This window comes from Muntiacus reevesi, chromosome 1, assembly GCF_963930625.1.
Source record: "Muntiacus reevesi chromosome 1, mMunRee1.1, whole genome shotgun sequence".
In the NCBI taxonomy this organism is placed as follows: Eukaryota; Metazoa; Chordata; class Mammalia; order Artiodactyla; family Cervidae; genus Muntiacus; species Muntiacus reevesi.
This window is the reverse complement of record NC_089249.1, coordinates 85,184,801-85,192,631: the sequence shown is the minus strand read 5'-3', so window position 1 is coordinate 85,192,631 and position 7,831 is coordinate 85,184,801. Positions and strand designations below refer to the sequence as shown.

The following is a 7,831-nucleotide window of genomic DNA, read 5'->3' as shown; positions in this document are numbered from 1 at the left end:
ATACTTACCTGGCAGAGGAGATACTATGGTCAAGAAGGTGGTTCTCCCGGGGCGAGGCTCACCCATTGCGCTCCGGGTGTGTTGACCTCTGTGATTTCCTCCAATAGAGGAAACTCGACTGCGTAATTTATGGTAGTGGGGGACTGCGTGCGTGCTTTTCCCTGATAATTAAGTAATAACTACAGACTTAATCTATTTTTCCTTGGTGGTGATTTATTCACTAAGTTGTATCTGACTCTTGTGGTTCTCATGGAGTGTATGCTTACCAGGCTTCTCTGTGAGATTTTTCAAGGCAAAAGTATTGGAGTGAGAAGCTACCAGGAAATCCTTTTAGCCTGCAAATCACACTCGGGTCTCCTCGCATGAGGTGGTCAAAGTACTGCAGTTTCAGCTTCAATACTGGTTTTTCCAATGAACACCTAGAACTGATCTTCAGCATAGACAGGTTTCGATCTCCTTGCAGTCCAAGGGACTCTCAAGTTGAGTCTTCTGGAACACCACAGTTCAAAAGCATCAATTCTTCAGCGCTCCGCTTTCTTTATAGTCCAACTCTCACATTCATACATGACCACTGGAAAAACCATAGCCTTGATTAGACGGACCTTTGTTGGCAAAGTAATGTCTCTGCTGTTTACTATGCTATCGAGGTTGGTCATAACTTTCCTTCCAAGGAGTAAGTGTCTTTTTATTTCACAGCTGCAATCACCATCTGCATTGATTTTGGAGCCCAGGGAAATAAAGTCAGCTATTGTTTCCACTGTCTGATGCTGGGAAGGATTGAGGGCAGGAGGAGAAGGGTGCGACAGAGGATGAGATGGTATCATTGACTCAATGGACATGAGTTTGAGCAAATTCCAGGAGGTAGTGAAGGGCAGGGAAGCCTGATGAGCTGCAGTCAATGGGGTCGCCAAGAGTCGGACATGACTGAGGGAATGAACAACAACGTTCTGTAAATTCAAACAGTTAAGTAGACACACGCAAACAGAAACAAAGACCCAGTCTAACTTTAAGTGATGAAATCGACAATGTCTGAAATGAACTGCATTGCACGGGATTAACAAGGACCAATTAGAAAATGCAGAGAATTATTTTTGATAGGAATTGCACTGACTCTGCAGATCACTTCGAGTAGTACTGGCATCTCAACTACACTGAATCTTCCAATACGTGGAGGCTGTCTTTCCATTTCCTTAGGGATTCTTTAATCTCTTGCAGCTATGTTTCTCGGTTTTCAGTGTTCAAGTCTTTCACCTCCCTTAGTAATTAATTAAGTGATATTGCAAGTGAAATTGTTTTCTTAATTTCCTTTCCAGATTTTTCACTCCTATTGCATAGAAACACAACTGATTTTTGCCTGTAGTGTACCCATTATGCAGAATTCAGTTGTTGACTCTGGTAATTTCCTTGTGTCCTTGGGGATTCTTCTATGTATAGGAGCACCCATCTGCAAAGAGAAAGACAGACAGGAGGTTACCTGTTTTGGGTCACCAGTAACCCCTGAGTCTTGGATCAGCATGCACAGCCTAGGCCAGAGAAATGAAGATAGGCGGGGAGCCTCTCTTTGCAAGCAAATTCAATCGGCAGGGATAGGGCGATGCCTCGGGGACCCCTGAGGCCAGAAAAGGGCGGATTCCTATCAGCTCAGCCAAATGCTCCGGATTAGACAGCCGAGAAGGCTATTTACGGTGCGGCAGGCACTCTCCTCTGGGGGGCACCTAGAGCCCCAGCTAGGCCGAAGCTGAAGGGGAAGCTGACTCCAGGCCTTGGGGGCTTCGGGCGGGGTCTGGGCTGCCTCAGAGCTTGAGTTCTCTGGCGAGGTGTCCGCTTTGCCATCCCACCCACCTGCTCGGTGGGCAGTAGGGGACAAGCCACCAAGTCCAAAAGGTAGAACCACACGATGTTGCTGGCAGTGACCAGGCACGAGAAGCCCGTTCCTTATTAGGGTACGAATTCAGACCCAAGCAACAAGGCGCGGAACTGTCTTGGGTGGGGAGCTCCGAGCCGGTCCAGTTGGTGCCCTCTTGGCCTTTCTATAACTTTTATCTGTTCCTAAAATCACCTGCTAGAAAAAAAGGTTTTGAAGAACGACCGACCTGAAAAATCTAGGTTTCTCTAGGACTGAAAACTTGCAGGTGTCATAAGAATTCTCGATCTACCGACCACTCCCAGCAGCTGAGACGGAATGCATCCACCGCCCAGCATTTCTTGGGCGACTGCTGGATGCCAGGCCCCGTTCCGGGCATGGTGAATCAACTCCAGGTCGGGCCCCGTTGGAGTTATTTATTCTCTGGAGGCGCCGAGAAGGGCCAGTGCCGTGGGGACACAGCCAGTTGCTGTCCTGGCCCCGTGCGACCCCCAGGGCCCCGGGGCAAGTGCCGTGAGCGCGACCTATGAGGCCGATCACGAGCGGGAAGTGAGGGCTTGAGCCCGAGAGAAGCTGCAGCTGTCTCGGGTAGAGGGGCAGCTTTGGAGGCGGCCAGGAGCAGGCGAGGATGGCTGTGGGCTCCGCGTTGTTGCGTCCGAGCCCCAGCTCACTCCGGTTCCGGGTCCGCCGCCTGGCGTGCTCGGCGCCCAGATTCAGCGTCTCTGGTGCCGACGGAGATTGGGCCAAAATAGAGACATTTGAATTTTTTTTCCGCGGCGATTGGAAGGAACGGGGGAAATCCATTCTGGTTGCAGGACATTACAGGAGGCGTTTGTAACAGTTGGTCTCTGTGGCGCAATCGGTTAGCGCGTTCGGCTGTTAACCGAAAGGTTGGTGGTTCGAGCCCACCCAGGGACGAACTCGGCTTTGAATCTAGCGATGTCTCAGCCGTTAGTTTTAGGCACCTTTCACTTCCTCCCCAGCACCCACAATCCCCAGGCTGTTGATTTCCGCATGCTCCTTCCTCTTGGTTTTTACCTGGTGGCGTTGATCTCTCTGCGCCACCCTGAGGCCTGCCCTCACTAAGCCATCTGCCTTGAACCTGCCAGGACAGTTGCCAGTGGATGAAGACACCGCACCGGGGATTGGGGGGTGGGGTGGGGGAACCTTACTCACTCAAGCTATGACGTCGCAGATCAGGCGCTATGTCACCACCTGCAGGGGCACCGCAATGCCAGGTCTCACGATGCCTCCACCCTTTCTTGTGGAGCTATCACTTCCCTCCTTCCTTCCTTCTCTTTCTTTTCTTGCCCCATCACAGGTACATTAATCCAGTTTCAGAACAATACTTTCATCTTCCATTCCCTCCAGCCCGGCTGCAGACAATTCACGCTCTTTCCTCTAGCCCCAAGGAATGTATTTGTATGTATTTATGAATTCACAAATATTCACACACACCCAATTCCAATTCGGAACTACAGGGTTTTTATTGAATACCTATCTTTTAAGTGAATCTCTTTCTCTAACACCAAGAATTTTTTGTTTTCAAGGGTACTACTGGGAGTAATAGAAATAGGATATTCCAGAAAGTCCTTCACTTTTCCCACATTGCATAGACAAAACAATACATAATAGCAAAAATACCGCTAACAACAGTATTCAGTGGCTGAATACCGCTCAGTCCTATAGGTCAGTCACTCAGTCCTGTCTGACTCTTTGTGACCCCATGGACTGCAGCAGGCCAGGCTTCCCTGTCCATCACCAATTCCCAGAGTTTGCTCAAACTCATGTCCACCTAGTCGGTGATGCCATCCAACCATCTCATCCTCTGTCATCCTCAACAACAATATTGGGGAAAGCAATTTTGGGATTTGTTGTCCTGAGTATACATAAATTGTTGCTTTATTTTAATTTTATAACAATAAAATTGGATGTAGCTTCCAACTTAAATCTAACTAAGTAAGGTATACTCACTACACTCTAGCCTTGACTATAAATCCGCAGGTGTCTCAAAGGCCAGGATGAAGGTGGATAAAAGACCCTCGGTCTCCAAAGATGCTGGATCCGTGGCCCTGGCTCCTCTTTCTGTCTGAACTTGGGAGGAAAGGACTAGATTTCCTGGAGTCAAGGTTCAAATCTTACCCTAGCAGCGGCTTTTCGTGTTCAGCGGAGACGTAGGGGCGAGAAATTCTGGGGAAAAAAAATCGAATAAATCGAAGTAAATTGAAATAGGATCAATTAAAACTCGAAATTGAATTGGGCAAGTGAGTTAAAATACAGTTCTTCTCACCGGAAAGCTGTCAACCTGACTGATCAATGACATCACAGCCCCCGCGACCATTTATTCACAGGGACAAGACGTGCGGTGAGAAGGCCCCTCAGTGAGCCAGCTTCTGCCTTTCGCCCTGGAGACCCAGGGTGACCCGATGGGGTGGGGGTGGCAGTGGCTCGGCCGTTGAGCCCCTTGGCGGGGCCGGGCCTCCGATGGCCAGCGATGAGCAGAGCCTTTAGGTCCAGCGGGGACGCCCCGGGCTCGACTCCCACCTGCCCGCTACCTCCCGGTGGATCACCGACCTGCACAGCTCGAATAATAGGTTTCCGGGACCTCGGCTGCTGAGGGGGAGGCTGCATAGCACGGGGGAAGTGTGGCCTCCTTCGCGGGACCCAGACGTTCTGGTCCCGAGAGCAGGAGGGAGGGGGACGCTGGGACGGGAAAGCAGGTCCACTCAGCGCGCATCTGAGGCGCGAGTTTGCTTTCAGGTGGAGACTGAGTTCCGGCTAAGCGCGTAAAAGACACTTAACTCAGTCTAAAGAGAAAGGTCCCACCGAGACTCGAACTCGGATCGCTGGATTCAGAGTCCAGAGTGCTTACCATTACACCATGGAACCACCACCGGCCGGTCACTCCCGCCGCTGAGCCAGGCCTGGCGCAGCCGCGCCGGCCCAGGACCCGCCTCCCGCCCGGCTCTCGTCACCCCGCCCCGAGCAGCTTCCTCCACGACGCCAGGGGGCGCCTGACTCGCCGGCCCTCAGCCTTCTCTTCAGGTTTGGACTTCGTCCAATGAGAAGAAACCCATTCGGGGTGAACAACAGGGAAGGGCTTTTGGGGCCTACTCCAAATGCACCTGCTTTGCCGGCATTTCTAGAGTTTTCTACCCAGAAGTAAAATTCTCGCCATAAAAAAAAGTTCCTTTTCTGTGCCGTTGTCCTCTTCCCGCTGCCCTGGGAGCGCTGAATGTCACCAGAAGAGCCCTTCGGACTTCGTGGGATGTCCTCTTCCTGGGACCCCAGGTCCAAGCGTAGTAGAATCGCGGGGCCGCTGCCAGCTTCGTTGGGGGACAGAACGTCCTCTCTGTGTTGGGAACCGGATCGAAGCCCAAGCGACAGCGGCCCCGCACGTCGCACCGCGAGCACCCACGCCGCCGGCGCCCCGTGGGGTGTGGTCGGGTGTGAGCAGCTGACAGTGTCTCTTCTGGGCTGTTTCCTTCCTAACCTTCCTTCTCCTCCTCAGCTTTCTGGGTTCACCCCCTCCCCGCCCACCCGCGTCCCCAAGACGGCGGCGCCCTCTCGGTTTTGAGAGGGGAGCTCAGCGCCCACGGGGTGCCCTCTAGACGTTTCCATTCTCCTGACGTTTATATGATTCAGCGGCCAGTTTTAAAGTTTTGGACATCGGCCACGTTTGAAAGCCTTTCACGCCCTCCCATTCCGCAGAGGGGGATGCACGTACTAAGAGGGGCACGTGGCTGACTCCAGCCGGAGAGGCTGTGTCGTCGCCTGTCACCTGGGCGGGGGCTCCCGAGGCGGCGAGGAGCAGGCGACCAGGGCCGTGCGCCCCGCTTTGGGGCGTCGAGGGCAGCTCGCTGGTGTCAGCGCCCAGATGTCCGTTTGTTAAAACTCAGCGCTATGTTGTTTTGTTTTCAGCACGGGAGGGAGGGCTTGGGGAGCTCGTTCTCATCCCGTGTCAACAGCATAAGATTTTATAATCCTGCTCTGTGAGTACCGTATGCGAGTAAGACTGTTAATTGGGAAAGTGGTGGTTGAAGCCACCACGGAACTTTCTAGTCTTACTTCAACTTATTTTCCTGCTTCCAAGTCTCAGACTTGACCAAAGCCTCCCCTGCTGCCTTTATCCTTCAGGCAGCAACCTCAAGCGGTAGCTCTCAGTTCCCGTTCTGACTGTGCTTTGCTCTGTAGACACAGGCGGGGCAGCTGCTGAAACTCAGCAGTCCTGGATTTTCACTGTTTGGCCCCAGGATGGTTTCTCCCCGCCCTCATCAGGTGCAACTGGTCTCTGCACTATCTGCAGCCCTGCAACTACCCTGACCTGCATGATTCCACACCGATTCCAGAACTGCCAGGCTGCAGAGGCTGAAGGCACAGGCATGGGAGTCACCATGGTCAGTCTCCAGGTTGGTGCACATCAACAGCTAGTATTGAGTATGCCCTTGCAGGATGCCACCAACACTTTGATTTGAGGTGCTGCATCCTTACATTTTAAAAAATTAATGACATTACTTTTTAGGACAGATTTAGGTTTACAGGTAAATTGAGCACATAGTAGAGAGTTTTCACACATGCTCTGTTGTTTCTCACCCAATTTCTTCTATTATTGCTATCTTGCATTAGTGTCATGGAGGGTAGGGGAGTAGCTGGGGGGTGGTTGGGGGGAGTCAAAGATCTCGTGATCAGGAAAGTAGTTTTCCAAAAAATGAAGTTTTATCTATTGCACTCCACATGTGCCGAACGCTTTGATTTCCCCAAATTTGGGAAACTCCAGTGCACAATTTGTGGCAATAGGGGACTGAGTTTGTACTCTCCCCTGACAGTTAATGGTTCATTGTGGTAGTTTAGTTGCTAAGTCGTGTCCCTCTCTTGCAGCCCCATGGACTATAGCCCGTCGGCCTCCTCTATCCGTGGGATTTCCCAGTCAAGAATACTGGAGTGGGTTGCCTTTTGTTTCTCCAGGTGATTTTCCAGAACCAGGGATTGAACCTGGGTCTCCTGCATTGCAGGCAGATTCTTTATTGACTAAGCCACCTGGGAAGCCCTAATGGTTAATAACAGACCATTTAAATATATATTCAGTAGTTTGTGTGTACTCTGGGGGGCATTTCCTAGATTCATTTTCCTGGAAGATAAATGTTCCTGCTCCCCTTCTAAGTTGCTTTGAGGAATAAAAATGCTGCATTCCTTTCTAATGCCAGACTGTGATTTGACAGCCATCATAGTTTATGAGGATTAAGGCCCTAATCAACCAGCCAGAATACTTTATTTCAGGCCAATTGCATTTCCCATATTCCCCTGGAATAGACCAGGTTATTCCTTTACTGCGGAAACACCAGAGTTCTTGAACTCAGAGAGATCTGTGTGACCTTTGCCTCTTCCAGCCTGGGGAGGACAGATATTTCTAATATCTCACCTGATTTTCCCTACTTTTTTTTCTCTTATATAACTGGCATGGCCACACTCCCAACCGACAAACAGTAGTGTCTAGTGCTGTGTCCCCTGCTTAGTAACTAAGGCACAGGATCATTTTAAACCACCAAGAGGAGGGATTTCTGGGATCTCTTTTGGAGCAGAGGGTTTGGGAATTTCTATTCTTCCTTCAGTGCCTGGTTTGTAACCTAAGGATCTGAAGTGTCTGGCTTCTCTCCCTGGCTCCCCAGGGAACATAAGTCAGCCTGGGGGTAGTGTTTCCCAAGAGATTCTCTACAAAAGCTTCAAAGCTGGAACTTTCCATTGGGCCGCTTTGTAGTCATGTTCACCCTTTCTTTTGAAGGACCTTTTGGAGACTAGAAATAATCAAGGGTGACATGCTTTTAAAGAAGCATGTCCTATGTAACTACTATGTATAAAATAACTGATATAAGAATTAATAACTATTGATAACTAAGAGAACCTACTACGTAGCACAGAGAACTCTACTCAGTGCTCTATGGTGAACTTAACAGGAAGGAAATCCAAAAA

At 50.5% G+C, this 7,831-nt stretch overlaps 3 non-coding genes across 3 annotated transcripts; 2 read left to right on the top strand and 1 right to left on the bottom strand.

Moving 5' to 3' along the window:
- LOC136156517 (U1 spliceosomal RNA) lies at positions 1-164 on the top strand. Its single transcript, XR_010661058.1, has one exon. It is a non-coding gene; the product is annotated as a U1 spliceosomal RNA (small nuclear RNA).
- Positions 165-2,708: 2,544 nt separating this feature from the next.
- On the top strand, positions 2,709-2,782 carry TRNAN-GUU (transfer RNA asparagine (anticodon GUU)). Its single transcript has one exon. It is a non-coding gene; the product is annotated as a tRNA-Asn (tRNA).
- Positions 2,783-4,681: 1,899 nt separating this feature from the next.
- TRNAQ-CUG (transfer RNA glutamine (anticodon CUG)) lies at positions 4,682-4,753 on the bottom strand. The gene has a single exon. It is a non-coding gene; the product is annotated as a tRNA-Gln (tRNA).
- Positions 4,754-7,831: the final 3,078 nt, after the last annotated feature.